The sequence below is a fragment of the Monodon monoceros genome, unplaced genomic scaffold (genome assembly GCF_005190385.1).
Source record: "Monodon monoceros isolate NGI ecotype Baffin Bay Population unplaced genomic scaffold, NGI_Narwhal_1 Super_Scaffold_3, whole genome shotgun sequence".
Classification (NCBI taxonomy): Eukaryota; Metazoa; Chordata; class Mammalia; order Artiodactyla; family Monodontidae; genus Monodon; species Monodon monoceros.
In genome coordinates, this window is record NW_021703780.1 from 15,654,184 (window position 1) to 15,678,963 (window position 24,780).

The window sequence follows — 24,780 nt, forward strand, 5'->3', positions numbered from 1 at the left end:
TTCACAAGAAGCTGCTAATTGTCCCTAAACATTCATTCTCTTTTCCTCCACAGTAATAGTGTTTTCTGTGGTGCACATGGTCATCTAGAGCAAAGGTGACAGTTCTCGGTGTCTCTTGCAACCCCATAGGGCTGTGTGACGAAGCTGTGGTCATCAGGATGTTCAGTGGACATTTTCATGTGGCAACTTGTAGGCACATCCCTTAAAATAAACTGTACGTGCTATTTGTGTCCTTTCTTTTCCTCCCCTTCCTCCCTCCTGCTGTCTGGGATGTGGATGGAAGAGCATCCTCTTAGACCAGGAGGATGCAGGCCACACCTAGAAGTAGTGAAGTGACGTGTTAAAGAGCTGGGGTCCCTGAGGACTTTGTGGGGCAGAACTTCAGGTTCAGCCCTGAAATACATGTCTTGTGATGGCATACCTTTTACGTGGGAGAGAAACCAAATGACCTTGTGTAGCCTTTATATGAGGTTACTCATAGCCAAACCTAATTCTAACTAATATGCCAAACATATTCACCAGACTTTGCACATCTTCTGGCTGAGGAGTATGCCTGCCTTATTCATGAGAAGGTACACCTATTATAAGCTAACAAGTTAGCATTGGGGGGGCCTATAGTGATACCTTTTATGAGTTTTGTTGGTCTGAATTAGCATCCCTGAGTCAGTAAACTTTGAATACCCTGACAAATTTTTATTTCTAGGTCTGAAGAGCATAGGCCCAAGTCTTAGATCTTGTTGAACTCACTAGGATATCTTCATCCTGTGAGACTGAGCTATGTGGTCAGCTGGCACCTTGGTCTCCTGACAGACATGGATACATGTGGGTACATTAGACATAGCGTAGCCCAAATGCTCTGTAAATGCAGGAAAAGGAGACACCACTGCAGCCAGTTCTTTTAAGCAGAATTAAGAGAAAGAGAATGTGATAAAACGTGTAAAATTGCTAGATCCCAATGAGCAAAGGTAAATCTAATTAGACAATGCCTACTATGCACTATGCTCTGTTCTAGAGGTCTGGAGTACGTTCGTGAGCAAAACAAAGATCTTCGACCCCATGGAAGTTATGTACCAGTGGAAAGAGACAGACAATAGAGACTAAAATGTAATGTGTAATTAATGAACACAGTGTGTAATGGTGATAACTATTATGTAAAAAGGAAAATGTAGAGTGGGATAAAGCGGAGTAGGTGCACTGCCCAGATGCCCCCACTGGGCCAGTGTATCCGTCCCTTCTGCTGCTTTGAGCATTGGCCGTGCTCTTCTCAAAAGTACTGTTTGCAGCCAGTGGAGCTGCCTTTCTCAGATAGGCTGAGGAGGTTCAGTATCCCCTTACCTCAGGGTTGGGGGCTGGCCTGCAGGCGATCATTGGCTGATAGGGGTATATCAGTGTGCCCTAATGGGACAATTCTGTGGTGCCAAGTGCACTTTAAACTAGACCTCCCAGGGACTCAGGCCACGCTCCTTCAAGTAAACCACATCTTCACCCAGTTTCTTTCTTGCCCTATCCTCTTTCTCGTCCCCTACAAGCTTCACCTGAAAACACTCTCTCATTAACTTGCATGCACAGCAACCTCTACTTTAGATTCAGCTCCTTAGGAAACAAAGTGGAATAAGGTGTGCTGATGGTGGAGCTGGGGTCATAGCAAAGGATTAAGTAGCATAGTCAAAACAGGCCTCATGGAAGAAATGAGACTTGATCAAAAGACCTGAAGAAGATGAGAGAATTAGCCAAGACAAGAAACATTCTGGGCAGAGGGCAGAGTTAGAACAAGGCCCTGCGATAGACAGAACACCACTCCCCAGGAAGCCCACATCCTAAACTGCAGAACTTGTGATCACGTTAAGTTGCGTGGCAAAGGGGAGTTAAGGTGGCAGATGGATTAACGTTGCTAATCATATGACCTTAAAGTAGAGAAATAATCCTGGATTACCCAGGTGGGCTCAATGCAATCACAGGAGTCCTTAAAAGTGCAAGAGGGAGGTGGAAGAGGAAATCAGAGGAAGGGAGAAGGAGAGAGAGTCAGAGGAAGCTGTGACTGTGGAGGAAAGGCACAGAAAGGAATAATGTTGCTGGCTTTGAAGACAGAGGAAGGGGCCAAGAGCCAAGAAATGTGGGTGGCCTCAAGACACTGGAAAAGGTAAGAAAAGGAATTTTCCTCTAGAGCCTCTGGAAGGGAACACAGTCATGTAGACACCTTGATTTGAGCCCGGCGAGACTCATTTCAGATTTCTGATCTCTAGAGCTGTAATATAACAAATCGATGTGTTTTTGGTCACTTTATGGTAATTTGTTATGGTGACGAGAGAAAACAAATATAGGCTCGAAGGTGGCAGCATGTCTGATATATGCGGTTAATGTAAGGAGGCCACTGTGGCTAGAATGGAGAGTGAGCTGGAGGGGAGTAGGGAAGGGCGTTAGAGAGGTTTGGTGGGCCAGGTGTGCAGGGCCCTGTGGCTACTGTATGCAGGCAGGCTTTCACTTTTAGTGAAGTGAGGAACCATTGCAGGGTTTTGAGGATGTGATCTTACGTACTTGTTAAAAGGCCCTAGGACTGCTGAGATTAGTCAGCATGGGGCTAGGGAGACTGGTCAGGAGGCAGTAACACAGGTGGGAAGTGATGGTGGCAGGGATGGGGGCGGGGAGGATAGCAGGGGACGCGGTAGGAAGTGACCATGTTTTGAAGACAGAGCCAGCAGGATCTCCTGCTAGATTAAACGTCGGAACGTGAGAGAAAGAACTGTCAAGGATTGCTTCAAGGATTTCTTCTGAGCAACTGGAAGAAGAAAGCTGCCATCAATTGAGATGGGAAAGGCTGCAAGGGGAGCAGGTTTTCAGTGTGGGCCCTGAGACTGGGTGTTCTTTGGAACTTGTTTTGATTTGAGATATGTGTTATATCCAAGCAAAGGTGTTGATTAGGTAGCTGGGCATACGGTTCTGGAGTTTGGAGAAGTCTGACCTGGACATATCCATTTGGGAGTCACCAGCGTATCGATGTATAGGGTAGCATTTAATGTCCTGGGACTGAGTGATATCACCGTGGGAATGAGTGGGGAAGAGGAACAAGAACTGAGCCCCAGGGAAGGGCAACATTAAGAGGTTAAGGAGAAAGAACCATCAAAGGAGACCGAAATGGGGTGGCCAAAAGGTAAGAGTAAATTCAGGAGAGTATGGGATCCTGGATGCCAAAGGAAAGGAAAGGAACAGGAAGAGAGTTAGATTGACTGCATAAAATACCTCAAGGAAGATAAAGATTGATCAACTACTTTAGCAGTGAGGAGGTTATGGGGAAACTTGATGAGAAAAATTTAGTGAAATGGTGAGGATGAAAGCCTGATCGACGTAGGTTGAAGGGAGAACGGGAAGAAAAAACTTGGAGCCAACAAGAACATACAATCATTTCTGGAAGTCTTGTTGTAAATAGGAAGTAAAGAAATTGAGTGGTAGAATGGTAGCAGGAGGGAGCTGGACAGTATATTAGATGGGGGTCTCCAGAGAAATAGAAGCTGGCAGCTGGAGACCCAGGGAAGAGTTGATGTTGCAGCTCCAATCAGAAGGCAGTCTGGAGGCAAAATTCTCTTTTTCTCAGGGGACCTCAGTCTTTTCTGTTAAGGCTTTCAAACAGATTAGGGGAGCCCCCCACCACATCATGGTGGGTAATCTGCTTTACTTAAAGCCTACTAGTTTAGATGTTAACCATGTCTAAAATACCTTATAGCAATATCCAGACTGGGTACTGTGGCCTAGCCAAATTGACACATAAAATGAACCATCCCAGGTGGTGAAGAGGTTTAGAGGTTTTGTTTGCCTTTAAGGTGAGAACAGATTTGTACATCAGTGAAAGTAGTCTAAGAGAGCAACAAAATCAATGATGTGAAAGAGAGAGGGGAGGACAGCTGGAGGGATGTCCCTGAGTGGGTGAGAAGAATGTGATCTAGTGCACAAAGGAGGAATTTGGATAGGACAGCGGTTCATCCTGCAAAACCGGCAGGATCGTACATCAGCTGGTTAGTGGGAGAAGGTCTTCTGATCGCTTCAGTGATTTCTAATGAAGTAGGAAGCAACACCATTGTCTGATAGAAAGAATAGAAGACGACCTATTGGGAGACTGGGGAAAGAGGAAATAGTCTGAAACAACCCAGTGAGAGAGTGACCACGTGAATGGACCAGGCCATATAATGTGCTTGCCTGGCTGCATAGATGCTCACTTTGAAGTTCATGATCATGAATTTACTTTGAGACCAGTCAGTGTGTCCACATGGACTAGGTAGAAAATGTAGTTTTGCCACGTGGGTATGATGATGTGAGTGAGGGCAGGGGAGTCAAGGGTATATGTAAGGAAGTGATGATAATATTTGGCTAGGGAATTTAAGTGGAATAAGGAAGAGAATGAAGGTACCAAGGGGAAGTGGATAAAGGGGATGGGAAAATCAAGTGATCAAAATGTAGGGCTGGCATGAGTGTAATCTATAAAAATATCAAATCATTATGTTGTACAGCTGAAACTAATCACATTGTAAATCAACTATATTTCAATTAAAAAATGGAAAAATAATAAAATGACTTAAAGGAGGAAAAAAATTAAAAGGCAGGACTAGCCAAACTAGGGAGACAGTGAAAAAAAATCAGTGGCTGCCAGGAGTTTGGGGTGAGGGAGTAAGGGATGAATAGAAGTACAGGGGATTTTCTAGGGCGGTGAAACTATTCCATGTGGTATAGTAACGGTGGATACATGACGTTGTACATTTGTCAAAATGCATAGAATGTATAACACAAAAATTGAACCCTAATGTAAACTATGGATTTTAGTTAATAATAATGCATTACTGTTGGTTTATCAATTATAACAAATGTATCACAATAATGCACGGTGTTAATAATAGGGAAGACTTAGGGGGGTGTGGGGTGGGCTGTGTGTGAGGGGATATATGGGAACTCTCTGTACTGTTTGCTCAGTTTTTTTCGGTAAATGTAATCTGCTAGAACTATTTTTTTAAATGTAGGAATTAATATAACTCTCCATGAGACTAGTTTGTCTTTAAGCATTTTCTTCATCGGTTGCAGAAAGACAGTGCTGGGCTTCTATTAGATGATCAATAGTTAAATGCAGCTCTGTCAAATCCAAAGTCCCTTCCTCTAGGTGAAAAAATGAATAGTCATAGTGCGTAAAATGGGTAAGTAAATAAAACATTTTTAAAAATTTATTTCAGGGTTAAGGAGGACAGACACTTTCTTGGTCCACAAATTGGAAAAACATATAATTTTAATATTCCAAGGGAGGCACTGAGCCTGGACAAAGAATATATATCCAAGGCTGGTCTCCCTAGCCAAGGGGAAAGGCACTTTAACACCTTGCCCACTACCTCTCTCTTGTGATCTATAAGATATATGGACCATAATAACTTCCCTTAGATCTAAGAAAAAAAGGCCAGCCAGGGTCACGTGATTATCAAACTCCGCAGTCCCTTAGTGCCTGCAGTCTTGTCACATGCTATATGTGTGCCTCCTTTTTTGAGACTTTAAAGGTGAGATAGTTTTACTTGCATGGTGAGGCTGGTTTAAACGTCTTCTGTAGCAATGACCTTAAACACTAAATTCTCTTAAGTTCTTACTTGGCTTAAAATGCAAAAAGAAAAGGCATGGTTGTAATGGCAAATAGACTAAAACTTTACATAAATAGACCACTGAAAATGCGGTCCTTAAGTTACCAAAGTATATTAAAAGGCTTATAGTATACTGAATAAAGTTTAACCGGTTAAATAGTTTTAGGTACAATTAACTTGTTTTTTCATAAAATTGTTAGAAACTATTTTCTCAAGTGTTTTGCCATTGATTCAGAAATCATTGTATTTTGAAATTAAATGGCAGTGATGATAAATGAATGACTAGTGACATTAGATGCATGTTAAGTTATCTCTGCTGTCCACACAGGCACGCACATTAGCACAGACTCATCATTCAGTTAATTGCCTTTTGCTGCAGTGAGCGTCTAATCTCAGAAATACAGCGATCATACACACAGAAAACTAGATAAGCTGTTTGGGCCACATTTTAGAAATAAGAAATCAGGTTTGCGTGGCTGATGCATATGGGATCGCTCTTTGAGTGACCAGCAGATTGTTTTTGTATTAAATTCTTTGAACAGTTGTCATATCTTCGAAAGGAATACAGCAGTGATGCCAAAAAAGGAAATTCTTTTACTGGACAGAATTTGATTCCTTATTTGTTTCTATTAGATTAAAAACCCACTGGGTTGGAGGAGGAGACGAGATCACCAATTCAGTCTTGCTAAAACTCGTCTGGTTTCTAAAGCCCTTCAGAAAGGGAACTTGCCCAGTTTCCTTTGTGAGATACTTAACAGTCTGATAACCCTTGTTTATGTCTCATCTAATCTCTTCATGCCACTGTTTAGTCCATCTATTCTTTTCTGGTTATTGAGGGAAGAGTAGGTCTGTGCCCATCTCTAAGTGAGAATATTGATATACTTGAGGATTTGTTATTAATCCCCCATTCACTTTTATTTTCTGGACCAATAAACTTTATTCTTCATGTTTGGGTTTTTGAAAAATTGAACCATCTTTATGGCTTGCTTTATGTTGGCCCTCAAAGTTTTCTGTGTCTTTCTATATCGTGGCATTCAAAATTTGACTCAGGGTTAGTGGCATGGTAAAAACGTAGTTCCAGCGTACTCTATATATTTTTGAACAATACAGTGAAATTGTTTAGAATAGGTATACGTCTGATGGCTTCCAAAGCCCCTCTCTGCAGTAGTGATATTTTTCAATCATTGATCCTTCCTCATCTTTCATTTTTTGTCTTCTGTTTTCATGTGTATTTATTCCATAAATTACTGAAAGACGCTCAGCACCATTACTTTTGGACAGTAATGTATAATGCAAACAACTCCCATTTATAATTGTGAGGTTTAGTGGATTAGCTCCTTATTTCAATATCAGATCTTGGCAGAAAATGAATCCCAGAACTTTATTTGTCACGCATCTTTCCATGTATGTTGGAAGCAATCATAGAAATGCAGATGCACCTCCTGCCCTTTTTGTCGTATTTATTTAGTCAACAAATAATTATTGAGTACATCGTATGTATCAGGCGAAGATCTAGACAGACATTGGCTTTATCAGATGGCTTCCTGAGAAGCGTACTGGAATGTGTTTTTATAATTTGGATCATACTCCAGATATAAAAGATCACAATGTAAAGAGAAGCTGGGTGACTCTTTCTGGTAAAGGGAAGACTCCCTTTTAGAAGTGATATCTGTAAACTAGCTTTTGTAAATTAGTCTTATGTTTCCAACTAGGAAGTAAGCACAGGTGTCAGGACACAGTACCTTAGGTTTTTCTTTCACAGGTTCGAGCTGTCTTTCAGGCGCAGAGTTAGTCTTGGTCATATACGTTGTAACTTGTAGGGCTGTAGATTTTAATATTGTGTGTGTGAGAATCTAGTGGAAGCTATGGGTTCTCATTGAAGAAAAAAGACAAGGGACTTAAAATTTCAGAGGCTCCTGTACTCCCTGATAACCCACTTAATGGACACTAGGGTAAGACAGTTCAAGGGCCTTACACTTAACCCGTGTTCACACCATGCCAGTGGAAAGTGGAGGATCTCTGATATGGATCACATCCCAAAGTGAGGCTTCAGGGACGAATGTGGGGTCTCTTTGATAAGGGGAGATGTATAATCTTGCAGAAATAAAGAAAATCCATTTCATCTTCCTTCACCCATCACGTGGTTAAGATGGACAAACAAATGAGGACGCAGTGTGTCGCACAGTTGGATGTTCAGACTTGTTTCTAACCTAAGTTTTGAGCTAGAGGGAAATAAGTGGGCTTTGAGATTCATACATTATTCCAACTGGTCCCCTGCTAAGGTAGTATAGAGGAGAATTTAGAGCCAAATCTTAAGTCTTTTGCTCACTGATCAAATAAATATTCACTGAGTGGTTGCAATGTGCCAACACTTGGGAAGACCCAGGACCTGGCCTCGGAGAGCTCAGCTGTCCACCCTTGTAACTACTGGGGCCAGGGTGGAGATACCAGAGTGCCTGATTTTATGCAGCTCTTGCCAGAGCTGTCCAAGTAAGCAATAAATATTGCTTGGTTGATTAGTTTATTGCTTTCCCTGATGAGTTCCTTTTGTTGCAGAATCCGTAACAGCTGGGGTTAATAAAAGAAAAGTTTAGTTTTGAGAGGGGCACAAAGCTACATATACTAATTATAATAAAATATTAAAAATCTACTTAGGGTAACATAGTTATGAACATGAAGTGCATGCTAATGTGAGATTCGTTTTGATGTAAAGCATTTTCAAAATCAGCTATCTATCCTCAGAGTGGCCAAAATAGCAGTCCAGAGACAGAGAAGGAGCATTTCAAATTCAGCAGTCTGCTCTCTTATTGGCCCAGGGATGGCAATAACACAAGCAGCAGCTGGTAAGAATCTGGGTCTATTCTGACTAGATCATGCTGCCTGAGAGTCTAATTTTGCTTCAAAAATGGTCAGATTTTTCTCACAGTGGAAAAAGTGGTATATTCCTTTAGTGTCAACAGACCGGATTGCATCTCCAGTTTGTTTGATGGGAGAACTTGGTTCTGTTCCCAGATACGGCTCTCCTTCATGGATCATTGAATTACGCTAAGTGCTTTGAACAAAGTCAATTTCAAAACATACTGCTTTCCTCCCAAACCTTGGAATTTCTCTTCATACCAAAGTTCCAAGAGCTCATGTTTGTAGGAAGAGAATATCCTGCAAATACATTCACGTAGTCTTCAGGTTCTTCTTTAAATAAATAGGTAAACCCTAAGGACTCTTCAGGATTTAACATTCTAGGTTTTCTATGGTGAGTCTTAGATGCTCCAATATTCTGAAATTTATGCAAAGATATGTGTGTAATAGGTCCACGATCTGGTGAATAAAAAAATATTAGGCTCTTTCTTTCAAAAAATATCCTAGATTTGGATCTTCTGTGCTTTGGCTTTCAGTGAGGAAATTTCTGATCCTTTCTTATGTTCCCTCACATTGCTTCAGGAAGTAGCAATATGTAAAAGTACCTATTACTTGAGTATTTTTTTTTTTCCTTGAGAGTGTTTCCAACTGAGGGTTCATTGGGGCTATTTCTAATCCACTTAGTTTCAAACTCTCTGGTCCTAAGTAATGAGCCATGAAGGAGACCAGGTTAGAGAGTGACCAGGGAAGGACTTGCAGCCTCATGGGGGCCTGAGTCCCTCTCTGATGGAGGAGCCCTGTCTTCCCAGCATGTGTGCCTCTGTGCAGCTGCCTGTGGCTACGACAGATCCAGGAACCCTGCTCCAGGCAGAACGTGTTCCACTGAAAACCAGACTTTCTTCAAAAAGAACCTGGAAAACTTAGCAGATTATGTTACCTTTCTCCCTAATACATACCCCAGGAGCTTGGGGCTGAAGGAGGAAGGTGGGGAGGGTTGATGAGCGGCTCTATTTATGCTCTATTGACGGGCTAATCTCTCACACACACCTGGAGGTGATTTGCGCTCCTGCCCACACAAAGGGATCCTGGCGTTGGCTCCGGCGCTAACAAGTCCAAACTGAGCTCAGACTTCAGTTTGGCTGGAATGTGCAGGTGTACTACCTGGACTCTCAGGGAGAACCGGCTGGGTTCTCCCCTCACGGGCAATTGATCTTGTGGTCAGGGGTGGGGAGGACAGCAGGAAAGGGGTGATCACTCTGAAAGGAAGCCCTGTGAGAGAATTGTAGGGAGAAGAGCGTTCCTCTTTCCCTTTCCTACATTTTTCTTACATCCCATCTGGTCCCCAGGTTTCTGGTCCTTTTGCTTTTCTCTTTAATTTTTAGGAGTCCAAGAAAATATGGCACGTTTCTTGTGTAATTGTTTTGTTTATTTAAATGAGCTGTTTGCTTCATGTGGTGTCATCCAAAATGGGTGGTTCCTTTTATGTAATACCTGAAGGTAGGATTTTACTCAATCCTATTTCTGAAATCCACTGAATATTTTTAGCTCCTCTGTGGAATCTCTGGTTGGAAAGGGCACAGGCCGGGGGGAGGGGGGGCGAAGCCTGCAAACCAACCTTAATAGAAAGGCTTTGGCATGTGATAGAAAGCCTGCCTCATCGTGCACACTTTGTTGTGCTGGCCGTTCCTGAGGACGGCTTTGGATTGAATAAGGGCAGCCGCAGAAGTGGGTGAAGCTGTCCCTCACACGGACGGCTTTGGATTGAATAAGGGCAGCCGCAGAAGTGGGTGAAGCTGTCCCTCACACCGACGTTTAATTTACCTAGGAGCACAGTGATCTGAGAAAGAATCAAACACTTGAAGATTGCGCTTCAGTGAGCAAAAGCTGTGTTTGTACCGTCCTGAAAAGTGATACTTTTCTTCAGAATTCGAAGGGAGAAGGGTGAGGGTTCACTGACTAAAAGCAAAATGAAAGAACAAAACTCTTCTTTTTCGCACATTCACAATTACAGAATTGGAGAAAATCTGGAATTTTGCATTGTAATACTATTTTATCAGCTTCAGTTTGATAGAACAAGGTCAGTGCAGCCTAGAAAAAGGATGTGGTGGTGAAGCCTAAAGAAGGAAGGGTATTTTTAAGTGTATTACAGAGAAGGAAGCAGCTGGACTTAATAACTAACAATATGTGGGAGGCGAAAGTATGTTGAATCTTGTACAGAAGTTTGCTGATCAGAGAAAGGGCGGGTAATGTTGCTGGCCACATCAAAATAACCTTCTGTAATTAGCTCCACCTGTGCTAAAAATGTATGCTCACATACTGTTCCCAGTTTGTTGAAATTTATGACCACGCAATATTATGTGAGTAATAGTTACTACTGAACCAAAATCAATATGTAGTTCTCTATTGGCAAAACTTGGGTCTATATTTTATTCATGTTTGTCCTCTTAGGACCTAACATGATGGCTAACAAGTAGTTGATGTTCAAAGGGCTGAATATATGGATGAAACTGCAAACGCGTGGCCTGCTTAGTGCTCTGATTTTCTTTAAAACGTATCTGGCTAGTTTCAATTATTTGTTTGCTTTAATGAAGTAAGTACTTTGGTTTATTGAAATCTGGCACTGTATGTCATACTTCTTTTGCAGTGTATTAATAATCAGGCATTTGGAAATTAATACCTTGACCTGTTCAGATCAAGCTTACAAGGTAGTCATCATGTTGAAAAATGGAAAGTTTGGGTGAAATTACCAGGTACTCAATACGACAAAGCAGGAACCACGGCTAATTCTGCCACCCCTTTACCCACCTCTGTGTTTCATTGACCACGTGATAATTGAGGGTCAGGCTCCCAAATGATATGAGCAGGCATTCCAGCCACCACTCCATCACGCCCTCCTACTGAAAGTCTTTCCATACATCCTGGATCTTTGGAGGTGGTTTGTAGGGGCATACCAGGTTGTCTCATGATGCCATGTTGTCTCTCCCCCAACTCTGCCAAAGGAAATAACTAGATTTCTTGCAACAGACTGGGATATTTCTGATATAGCCAAGATCTATGTAAGATACCAATAGACAGTTGCACAACAAATTAGGAATGTTAGCTCCTTATGTGTGAGATGTGCAACTCAGTCGCCATGCCTTCTTGTCTCCTCTTAGCTAACTCAATTGTTGGCTAAAAAGAAGAAAAATCCACCTAAGGCATAAGGCATCTAATGCAAAAAACCCCTGAAACTAGGCTGGACACAGGGTTTCAAGGGATTCTTAGCCCTAATCTACTAAAGCAACGTTACAGAGGTTAAGAGCAAGGACTTTGGAGTCAGACACACCAGGGTTTGTCCTCAACCCTGACACTACGTAGCTGTGCGATGTTGGATAAGTTACTAAACCTCTTTACATTTTAGTTTTCTCATGTGTAAAGTGAGAATAATATCAACTTAATAGCATTGCTGTTGAGGATTAAATGAGGTGATGCTTAGCAGAGCATCTGGAAAATGGTCATTAATAAAAATTATACATCATCATCACCTCCATCATTGTTTCACCATGACATGGACCTATGAAAATTCCTAACAGTACCCTAGTAGCTTGAGTCTGAGTTTGTAAAGTGAAAGTTTCCTGGACATGGAGAAACATAAGGGCTGCCTCGGATGATAGGGTCATCTTGATGGTACACTTACCATCACACCAGAAGAAGACACTTGCTGGGCAGAATATTCTGTGGGGGTAAAGGCACTTAATGGCCACTCTGATATGGTTATTCTCCTGAAACTTTGGTGTCTGATTTATAGAATGTTGTACATGAACCATTCCAAGAGCAAAACAAGCCCCATTTGGGCACCGTCCATAAATTGAACCAAAGAAGTAATCATGAAATCAGTTTGTAAAATGGCCAACCCATTTCAAGAACTAAAATAAAATTTATTTGTAAGTATAACTTAACCCATTAACTGTTTTCTGTATCCAGACCAATTTTTAGTTACAGAAATCTGTGTACAATGATAATAATTTCTTAAAGATCAGAGAGGGGAAAAAATTTTCAAGAAGGCCTTGTGAATAAGAAAACCTTAAAAATGAGAATGTTCTGAAAGTGTTTTTACTTAGTGTCTTTTATGCAAACTCCACTAATTAATCTCATGCAAACATGGATATTTTTGTAAAGCATAAGCCCAAGTGCCATTTTATGACCATGTAATTTACAAGTCCTCAAATTACATTAAATCACCACACACAGTGTTTACAGTTTAATTACATGGTTATTTACCATTCCCAATCAAGTGTTATTCATTCAGTACCTCTTTGCCTGATCTTACCTAAAAAAGAAAACACTTTTATGCTGGATCTGAATGGTAAACATTCAAACATGCCCATACTTCAAGGTAACAAAAATGTGATTCCGAGTCAACAAACTCCATTGACAGAGATTTCAGAGAACTTCCAGGAGGAGAGAGAATAGAAAGAGATCAACATTTTACTAAAATAGTATTTCTTTGGATTTCTTAGATTATTTCAGTTCTACTGAAAAAAAGAAACCTATCACAATTCACGGCACACTTATTATGTAAAGCCAACTGGATCTGTTATCCATATTTTGTATTACAAAGTGATATAGCTCTTCAGTCAAGAAATGTTTATTGAGCACCATATGTGTTCTAGATGCTGTGATAAGAATAAGTATAGGGCTTCCCTGGTGGCACAGTGGTTGAGAGTCCGCCTGCCAGTGCAGGGGACGCAGGTTCGTGCCCCGGTCTGGGAGGATTCCATATGCTGCGGAGCGGCTGGGCCCGTGAGCCATGGCCGCTGAGCCTGCGCGTCTGGAGCCTGTGCTCCGCAATGGGAGAGGCCACAACAGTGAGAGGCCCACGTACCGCAAAAAAAAAAAGAATAAGTGTAAAAAAATAGGACATGGCCCCTTGATGAGCTCAGACAGGATATCCACTAAGTGTGTTATAAATATTTTGACATGTATTTACTTCTAGTCTTCTCTTTGTCATTTAACCATACCATCCTGAGATTAGAGAATCTCAGTACTGCTGTGGGATATCTTTGGGCAATTGCATAAACTTTCTGAGCCTTAGTCTTTTCATCTGTAAAATATAGAAGTGGGGAATATAATAATAATAATGCCAATTTTCTTTCCCTGATAGTGTGATTATAAAGATGAAGTAAGACTGAAAACAGTTGAGGGTTACTTCTTCATGATCTGTCTCTGCAGCTAATTCCACAAGCCCAGTTGAACTGAATCCTTATCTGTCTCCCTATGTTGCCTACCTCATGATGCCTCCCTCCCCTGTTATGGTATTAGACAGTTATATCAGGAAATAGTTATTTGGTGAATTAACTATGGTGACCTTTAATTCCTAAGACATAATTCTGAATTCTGTCCTCTGGGAACTCAAATTTTTAACAAAAGTAGTCCTCATTTGAAGTCCTTGGGACACCTGCCTCAGAGTTACCAGAAGAGTTTCTGAAATATCTTCATTCCTTGAGCCCACTCCAGACTTAATGAATCAGAATCTTTAGCAGTGAAACCCGAACAAGCACCTGCCTCTTAATAAGTTTCTCTGATAATTTTAAGCACACTAGAATCCAAGAATCACTGCGTTGTATTTAATGGGATTGTTTGTAAATATTTCAGTTCTCTTCTTCCAAGCATACGGTAGAATTACACTTCTCTGCCCACTTGGAATTAGGTGTGCATGTCTCACTTGTTTTGGCCAATGAAATATGAATCAAAGTGACCAGTGTGAATCAAAGTGAAATACAAGACATGTGACATTAAATTGAAGTAATGTATTTGGGATGACTTTATAGTTCTCATAATTATAAAATTTTATTTCCCTTCTCGCATGGTTAGAAAACATGATTTCCAGAATATGATTTAATGGTGGTAGCAAAAAGCAGTAACAAATATCAGATTGTAAATTAATCTACACCCATCATTATGACATAATTTTTGATGAAGAAAATATTTAAATAGCAAGGTTGTTAACAAGGCCTCTTTCTCTTTATATCTGAAATATAGAAGACACAAAAACATTGACATAAGGAGATTTTATATGATGTTTCTAACTGAAAACACCAATTTCAGCTGACTATACTCGGCAAATAGAAAGTGGAAATACTTGTACGAGAGGAAATAATTCATTGAATATATTGAGAACCTACCCTACCATATATTACTTACTCTGCTGAATACATTTCCATTTTATCACATTTAACAACAGTCCTAGAGACATCACTTTTTACATCTTGAATGTGAACAAACGGATAAACTGGTTGACTAATTTTCCAAAATTTACCAAAGTAGAAATTGTGATTCAAATTGACATCTGCCTATTTGCCCAGCCCATAACCTTTCTTTTTTTTTCTCTTTTAACATCTTTATTGGAGTGTAATTGCTTTACAATGTTGTGTTAGTTGCTGCTACATAACAAAGTGAATCAGCTACACGTATATGTGTATCCCTATATCCCCTCCCGCTCGCATCTCCCTCCCACCCTCCCTACCCCACCCCTCTAGGTGGTCACAAAGCACCTAGCTGATCTCCCTGTGTGATGCAGCTGCGTCCCACTAGCTATCTGTTTTACTTTTTTTTTTTTACATCTTTATTAGAGTATAATTTCTTTACAATGGTGAGTTAGTTTCTGCTCTATAACAAAGTGAATCAGTTATACATGTACATATGTTCCCATATCTCTTCCCTCTTGCATCTCCCTCTCTCCCACCCTCCCTATCCCACCCCTCTAGGTGGTCACAAAGCACTGAGCTGATCTCCCTGTGCTATTGGGCTGCTTCCCACTAGCTATCTACCTTACATTTGGTAGTGTATGTCTCCATGTCTCTCTCTCTCGCTTTGTCACAGCTTACCCTTCCCCCTCCCCATATCCTCAAGTCCATTCTCTAGTAGGTCTGTGTCTTTATTCCTGTCTTACACCTAGGTTCTTCATGACATCCTTTCGATAGTGTATATAAGTCCATGCCACTCTCTCACTTCATCCCAGCTTCCCCTTTCCCCTCCCCGTGTCCTCAAGTCCACTCTCTACGTCTGCATCTTTATTCCTGTACCTTTTTTTTTTTAGACTCCATATATATGTGTTAGCATACAGTATTTGTTTTTCTTTTTCTGACTTACTTCACTCTCTATGACAGACTCTAGGTCCATCTACCTCACTAAAAATAACTCAATATCGTTTCTTTTTATGGCTGAGTAATAGTCCATGGTATATATGTGCCACATTTTCTTTATCCATTCATCTGTCGATGGACACTTAGGTTGCTTCCATGTCCTGGCTATTGTAAATAGAGCTGCAGTGGACATTGTGGTACATGACTCTTTTTGAATTGTGGTTTTCTCAGGCTATATGCCCAGTAGTGCTGGGTCGTATGGTAGTTCTATTTTTAGTTTTCTAAGGAACCTCCATACAGTTCTCCATAGTGGCTGTACCAATTTACATTCCCACCAACAGTGCAAGAGGGTTCCCTTTTCTCCACACCCTCTCCAGCATTTATTGTTTGTACATTTTTTGATGATGGCCATTCTGACTGGGGTGAGGGGATATCTAGTATTTTTGATTTGCATTTCTCTAATGATTAGTGGTGTTGAGCATCCTTTCATGTGTTTGTTGGCAGTCTGTATATCTTCTTTGGAGAAATGCCTATTTAGGTCTTCTGCCCATTTTTGGATTGGGTTGTTTGTTTTTTTGATACTGAGCTGCTTGTGAATTTTGGAGATTAATCCTTTGTCAGTTGCTTCATTTGCAAATATTTTCTCCCATTCTGAAGGCTGTCTTTTCGTCTTGCTTATGGTTTCCTTTTCTGTGCAAAAGCTTTTTAGTTTCATTAGGTTGCATTTGTTTATTTTTGTTTTTATTTCAATTTCTCTAGGAGGTGGGTCAAAAAGGATCATGCTGTGATTTATGTCATAGAGTGTTCTGCCTATGTTTTCCTCTAAGTTTTATACTGTCTGGCCTGACATTTAGGTCTTTAATCCATTTTGAGTTTATTTTTGTGTATGGTGTTAGGGAGTGATCTAATCTCATACTTTTACATGTACTTGTCCAGTTTTCCCAGCACCACTTATTGAAGAGGCTGTCCTTTCTCCACTGTATATTCCTGCCTCCTTTATCAAAGATAAGGTGACCATATGTGTGTGGGTTTATCTCTGGGCTTTCTATCCTGTTCCATGGGTCTATATTTCTGTTTTTGTGCCAGTACCATACTGTCTTGATTACTGTAGCTTTGTAGTATAGTCTGAAGTCAGGGAGCCTCATTCTCCCAGCCCTATTTTTCTTTCTCAAGATTGCTTTCACTGTTCAGGGTCTTTTGTGTTTCCATACAAATTGTGAAACTTTTTATTCTAGTTCTATGAAGAATGCCATTGGTTTGACAGGGATTTCATTGAATCTGTAGATTGTTTTGGGCAGTATAGTCATTTTCACAGTGTTGATTCTTCCAGTCCAAGAACATGGTATATCTCTCCATCTGTCTGTATCATCTTTAATTTCTTTCATCAGTGTCTTATAGTTTTCTGCATACAGGTGTTTTGGCTCCTTAGGTGGGTTTACTCCAAGGTATTTTATTCTTTTTATTGCATTGGTGAGTGGGAGTTTTTCCTTCATTTCTCTTTCAGATTTTTCATCATTAATGTATAGGAAAGCAGGAGATATCTGTGCATTAATTATGTACCCTGCTACTTTATTAAATTCATTGATTAGCTCTAGTAGTTTTCTGGTAGCATCCTTAGGATTCTCTATGTATAATATCACGTCATCTGAAAACAGTGACAGCTTTATTTCTTCTTTTCCGATTTGGATTCTTTTTATTTCTTTTTCTTGTCTGATTGCTGTGGCTAAAACTTCCAAAACTATGTTGAATAATAGTGGTGAGAGTGGGCAACCTTGTCTTGCTCCTGATCTTAGTAGAAATGGTTTCAGTTTTTCACCATTGAGAATGATATTGGCTGTGGGTTTGTCATATACGGCTTTTATTATGTTGAGGTTAAGTTCCTTCTATGCCTACTTGATGGAGAATTTTTATCATAAATGCATGTTGGATTTTGTCAGAAACTTTTTCTGCATCTATTGAGATTATCATATGGTTTTTATCCTTCAATATGTTAATATGATGTATCACATTGATTGATTTACGTATATTGAAGAATCCTTGCATTCCTGGGATAAACCCCACTTGATCATGATGTGTGATCCTTTTAATGTCCTCCTGGATTCTGTTTGCTAGTATTTTGTTGAGGATTTTTGCATCTATGTTCTTCAGTTATATTGGCCTGTAGTTTTCTTTCTTTGTGACATCTTTGTCTGGTTTTGGTATCAGGGTGATGATGGCCTCATAGAATGAGTGTGGGAGTGTTCCTCCCTCTGCTATATTTTGGAAAAGTTTGAGAAGGATAGGTGTTAGCTCTTCTCTAAATGTTTGATGGAATTTGCCTGCGAATCCATCTGGTCCCGGGCTTCTATTTGTTGGAAGATTTTTGACCACAGTTTCAATTTCAGTGCTTGTGATTGGTCTATATATTTATATTTTCTATTTCTTCCTGGTTCAGTCTCGGAAGGTTGTGCTTTTCTAAGAATTTGTCCATTTCTTCCAGGTTGTCCATTTTATTGGCATATAGTTGTTTGTAGTAATCTCTCATGTTCCTTTGTATTTCTTCAGTGTCAGTTGTTACTTCTCTTTTTTCATTTCTAATTCGGTTGATGTGAGTCTTCTCCCTTTTTTTCTTGATGAATCTGGCTAGTGTTTTATCAATTTTGTTTATCTTCTCAGAGAACCAGCTGTTAGTTTTATTTATCTGTGCCATCGTTTCCTTCTTTTTTTTTTCATTTATTTCTGATCTGATCTTTATGATTTCTTTCCTTCTCCTAACATTGGGGTTTTTTTGTTCTTTCTCTGATTAATTTAGGTGTAATTTTAGGTTGTTTATTTAAACTTTTTCTTGTTTCTTGAGGTAGGATTGTATTGCTATAAACTTCCCTCTTAGAACTGCTTTTGCTGCATCCCTTAGGTTTTGGGCCATTGTGTTTTTGTTGCCATTTGTTTCTAGGTCTTTTTTGATTTCCTTTTTGATTTCTCCAGTGATCTCTTGGTTATTAAGTAGCATATTGTTTAGCCTCCATGTGTTTGTATTTTTTACAGATTTTTTCCTGTAAATTGATGTCTAGCCTCATAGCAATGTGGTTGGCAAAGATACTTGATAAGATTTCAATTTTCTTAAATTTACCAAGGCTTGATTTGTGACCCAAGATATGATCTCTCCTGGAGAATGTTCCATGAGCAGTTGGGAAGAAAGTGTATTCTGTTGTTTTTGGATGGAATGTCCTATAAATATCAATTAAGTCCATCTTGTTTAATGTATCATTTAAAGCTTGTGTTTCCTTATTTATTTCCATTGTGGTTGATCTGTCCATTGGTGAAAGTGGGGTGTTAAAGTCCCCTACTATGATTGTGTTACTGTCGATTTCCCCTGTTATGGCTGTTAGTATTTGCCTTATATATTGAGGTGTTCCTGTGTTGGGTGCATAAAGATTTACAATTGTTATATCTTTGTCTTGGATCGATCCCTTGATCATTATGTAGTGTCCTTCTTTGTCTCTTGTAATAGTTTTTATTTTAAAGTCTATTTTGTCTGATACGAGAATTGCTACTCCAGCTTTCTTTTGATTTCCATTTGCATGGAATATCTTTTTCCATCTCCTCACTTTCAGTCTGTATGTGTCCCTGGGTCCGAAGTGCGTCTCTTGTAGACAGTCTGCTGATCTTTTGATGACAACCTCCTCAGAACATCTTCACATTCTAAAGCACAAACCAGAGATTTTTCAAATAAGGAGACTGACACAGAGATTAAATAATTCCCCCAACCGACAGCGACAGAAACTTCTTTTGAACCCAGGTCTGTCTGATGACAAAAACCTTTCTCTTCCCAGGACAGCACACTGTCCTTTAGTACAGTACTGGGCCAAGGTATGTGCTCAAAAAGTTGAAACAAAGTAGACATTAAGGAAGTAGAGATACTATGCTTTACCAAGGAGTGGAAGGAGAAAGTAACAATGTTGTTACGTCCAAAATGTCTAGACCAGTGCTTTATTTTAAAGTCTATTTTGTCTGATATGAGAATTGCTACTCCAGCTTTCTTTTGATTTCCATTTGCATGGAATATCTTTTTCCATCCCCTCACTTTCAGTCTGTATGTGTCCCTAGTGTCTGAAGTGGATCTGTTGGAGACAGCATATATATGGGTCTTGTTTTTGTGTCCATTCAGCCAGTCTGTGTCTTTTGGTTGGAGCATTTAACCCGTTTACATTTAAGGTAATTATTGATATGTATGTTCCTATTACCATTTTCTTAATTGTTTTGGGTTTCTTATTGTAGGTCTTTTCCTTCTTTTGTGTTTTCTGCCTAAGGAAGCTCCTTTAGCAGTTGTAAAGCTGGTTTGGTGGTGCTGTCTTCTCTTAGCTTTTGCTTGTCTGTAAAGGTTTTACTTTCTCCATCGAATCTGAATGAGATCCTTGCTGGTTAGAGCAATCTTGGTTGTAGGTTTTTCCCTTTCATCACTTTAAATATGTCCTGCCACTCCCTTCTGGCTTGCAGAGTTTCTGCTGAAAGACCAGCTGTTTACCTTATGGGGATTCCCTTGTATGTTAATTGTTGCTTTTCCCTTGCTTTTTCTTGGTATTTAACTTTTGATAGTTTGATTAATATGTGTCTTGGCATGTTCCTCCTTGGATTTATCCTGTATGGGACTCTCTGTGCTTCCTGGACTTGATTAACTATTTCCTTTCCCATATTAGGGAAGTTTTCAACTAGAATCATTTCAAATATTTTCTCAGTCTCTTTTTCTCTTCTTCTTCTGGGACCGCTATAATTCGAATGTTGGTGCGTTTAATGTTGTCCCACAGGTCTCTGACACTGTCCTCAATTCTTTTCATTCTTTTTTCTTTATTCTGCTCAGTGGCAGTTATTTCCACTATTTTATCTTCCACATCACTTATCCGTTCTTCTTCCTGAGTTATTCTGCTGTTAATTCCTTCTAGAGAATTTTAAATTTCATTTATTGTGATGTTCATCATTGATTGCTCTTTAGTTCTTCTAGGTCCTTGTTAAATGTTTCTTGTATTTTCGGCATTCTATTTCCAAGATTTTGGATCATCTTTACTATCATTACTCTGAATTCGTTTTCAGGTAAACTGCCTATTTCCTCTTCATTTGTTTGGTCTAGTGGGTTTGTACCTTGCTCCTTCATCTGCTGTGTGTTTCTCTGTCTTTTCATTTTGCTTAACTTACTGTGTTTGGGGTCTCCTTTTCACAGGCTTCAGGTTCTTAGTTCCCATTATTTTTGGTGTCTGCCTCCAGTGGGTAAGGTTGGCTCAGTGGGTAAGGTTGGCTCAGTGGGTTGTGTCGGCTTCGTGGTGGTGGGGGACTGGTGCCTGTGTTCTGCTGGATGAGGCTGGATCTTGTCTTTCTGGTGGGCAGGACCACGTCCAGTGGTGTGTTTTGGGGTGTCTGTAACTTAGTATGATTTTAGGCAGCCTCTCTGCTAATGGGTGGGGTTGTGTTTCTGTCTTGCTAGTTGTTTGGCATGGGGTGTCCAGCCCTGGAGCTTGCTGGTCGTTGAGTGGAGCTGGGTCTTAGCGTTGAGACCAAGCACTCTCTGGGAGAGTTCTTGCCAATTGATATTACGTGGGGCTGGGAGGTCTCTGATGGACCACGTCCTGAACTCGGCTATCCCACCTCAGAGGCTCAGGCCTGACACCGGGCCAGAGCACCAAGACCCTGTCAGCCACATGCCAGCCCATAACCTTTGTAGTGCATCATGTCACCTTTAGAAAAGTCAGTCTTTCAACATGTTGATGATTGATCTGATTTCCCTATTTGCTCAATCTTCATGGATTTTAATAAGATTTAGCTGTTTTTCAATATTGAATAAAAAGAATCTATAAACCACACATAGCATGCATGTAATGTGTATCTGTACATCCGTATGTATTTTCATGGCACATGTAAAATGGTACTTAAACTTCTCATTTGTGTCACAAACTAAACCAGGGTGATCACCTTTGGAAACTGTGGCCTTATAATACAGACATTTAAATGACTTTCAATCTGGGGAACACATTAAACATATGATATGTCATTACCATCCAACAGTTATCCAAATGGAATGTGAAATACAAAATTGATTTAGGTATTAAGTCTTTGGAGAAGCTTTAGGAAGATATATATAGAAGAATATAAGCCCATTTGTGAACTGAATTTTGATAATTGAGGCAACAATATAGTTACAAATTCAACTCTATCTCTGCTACTTTATGTTTGGTTCTAAATTGGAGGAACAAAGCATAGAGTGTGAGGATAGAGTTCAGTGTCTGGCAGAAAAGTGGGGAAGGATTAAAATAGGCACAGTCCTCACAGTTTTTGTGGAGTATCTATAAGGATATTCTTCGGGCTCTGGATGTGGAATAGTACGCATTAATTCGGGCGCTATTTAGTTGATAGTCCTCTAAATGATACATACACTATAAAGCATGTATGCACAAACACATACATGGCAGCTTAAGTACAAAACAGTAATAAGTATTAATATCCACCAACTGAAAATCAGTAAGAACAAAAGATTCTTAATGGTGTAACTTGAGCAGTTTTTTCCTAAGTACTGTATGTTATCAACTTGAATTTGTGGAGAAGCTATTGTACGGCTTGATTTGAACACCTTTCATTAGGAGCAATTAGTATTTTATTCTAGTAAAGCAAAATTAGAATTAGAGTTTTCAGAGCTGGAACACCATAGAGATGATCTTTTCCAACTCTGATTTCACAAGTGAGAAAACATATTCAGGAAATGAAATGATTCGTCTAATGTCACTTAGCTAATAAATGGAAGAGACAGGGCTTGAATGATCTTTCCTGAAGAGCACCCTTTCAAGTACACATTTGTGATTAAAATAGTAAATAAAAGTAACAAAACAGCTTTTGTCAAAAACAAATTAGAAAGTCACAATTACTTACATAAAGATCTTTTTCAAAGTTGATTAAATCCATATTGTATGCTGTGTAAAGAGATATATGCTCAAAGAACTTACTGGATGTTAAATGGTCATCTTTACACCTGCTATATTAATTACTCCCATGTATATGTTGAGTATTACACTAGGGTGATTGAACTATTGCAGCTAAGAAAACGAAAATTAATACAAGTTATGCCTTTACCAAGATTATACAGTAAGTGAAAGACGTAGAGTTTGAACTGAGGTTCTTCTGATTCTAGAGCAAATGTTCTTTTTACCTGGCTACACTATGTCTCACCAAGATTGTTTAAAGGGACAAGAACCTTATAACACAAATCTGATTAACAAAGAGATAGTACAACAAATACATTTAAAAAAACCCACAAAAAACTAAAGAGAAAAAGAAAGGGAAGAGTTGAAGTAAACATTGAGGATGGGAAGAGGTTGGGATGGAGCACAGGGAGAGAAAATCCAAATAAAATGCAATAGGCTTTGTCTTTATGATCAAGTGTTTCATCAGCATATAAGTATAATTCATTTCAAGAATCTCAGTGCTATGCAAAATGTAGAATATTACAATCAACGTAGGAGTTATCATTGAAACCCCAAGGAAGAATTACAATTAACTTGAGTCAATTAGATTTCTCAAGGATTCCTGACTTCAGCTCTGGCTAACAGGAATCTTAATGAGACAATTAATATTTGCTAATATCAGCTTGATTAATTTAAAGGGTATGTATAATTATATAGAAGAGTATGTATACAGAAGTGTGTGTGTGTGTGTGTGTGTGTGTGTGTGTGTGTGTGTGTGTGTTCTACACCTATTCATGGCATTTGAAATTGAGCCTCAAAATATTTTGGAAGCAAAAAAAAGGATATGAGAATTCTCACTTCATAGATTAAAAAACTCAGTTTTGAAAATTACTTATTCTTGGGAACAGAGACAGGTAAACAACATCAGAAAATCAGGCTTAGGCATGAACTAGACTTGAAATTTTTATACAGTAAAATGAAGGAAAAAGTTTGAATATTTGTTGAATGCCAACCATATATCAGTCGTTTTCAATAAATTATCCCCTTACACCTCACAACCTTGAAGGTGACTGTTATTACCCCTGTTTTACAGATTAGGAAACTGAAGCTCCACAAGTTTAAGTAATGACCAAAGAGAGTGGTCTGGGTGGCTATGCAAGGCTGTGCATTTTGTATACTGCACAACAGCATCTGGGAGCAGGGAGGAGCTTGGGACTGATAACAAGTTTTGTGTTCTGCTTGCCCAGTGGTGCACCCTAATGAAGGCTTTTGTCATTCCAGAGAAAGGGTGTGCCTTTAATTTTCCCAAAGACCACAAACCTCATTGAATTGTGGAATTACAATTTGAGTCTGTGTAAGTCTGGGCAAAGACCAGGCTGTTTCCACTATGTCTTGAAGCCTCTCCCGCTAGAAAGATGCAATCAGAATAAGTTATGAGCAGCTGGTGCCCATCTCATAATAAAAGGGCTAGATGGTCTGAGTCTCAAGAGTTAAGACAATGAAGGATAAGACATAATGGAAGTCTCCTCTTGACTTTTCTCTTTCAGACAAAACATTATCTGACCTTGAGGTTTGGGTATGGAGAGAGGGGGAAGAAAACAAACCTTTTTTAAATTGGGTGGTTTCATTGGTATGATTTTCTAAAATATTAGAGTCACTATATACTAAATCACTCTTTGTGCTTTAACACATAAATCTATGACAAGAGAATCAGCACCATGCCTGGCACATAGTAGGCACTCCATTCACATTATTACTCAATTGTACTAAGTGAGTTCTGAGGTTTTCATCAGCAAGAAAAGTGTTTGAGGGTGGTAATATAAATGGGCTCATGTTACCATTGATGTTAGAAATTTCAGTGTCTAAAATGTAATGCGATATGAGAGCTACTATGGCCACACTAGGAAAAGGGCTGGTGGCCCCACTTTTCCCAGCCCTGGTTCCTTGGGTTTTCCTGTATCGTCCACTGGTCAGCGAATTCGTTATGGGGTAAGACCCGTGGATAATCTACTCTGTCTTCAGCACTTGGCACATAAGTGCTTTGTTCATAGTAGGTGCTTAGTGAATGCTGTTGAAGAAATAATTAGTTCTTTTTCCTCCCCCTCCCAATACTCATGGTCATAAAGTTCCCCTGTACACATTCAGGTTTTTGTGTGTGTGTGTGTGTGTGTGTGTGTGTGTGTGTGTGTTTTGTGGTATGCGGGCCTCTCACTGCTGCGGCCTCTCCCGCTGCGGAGCACAGGCTCCGGACACGCAGGCTCAGTGGCCATGGCT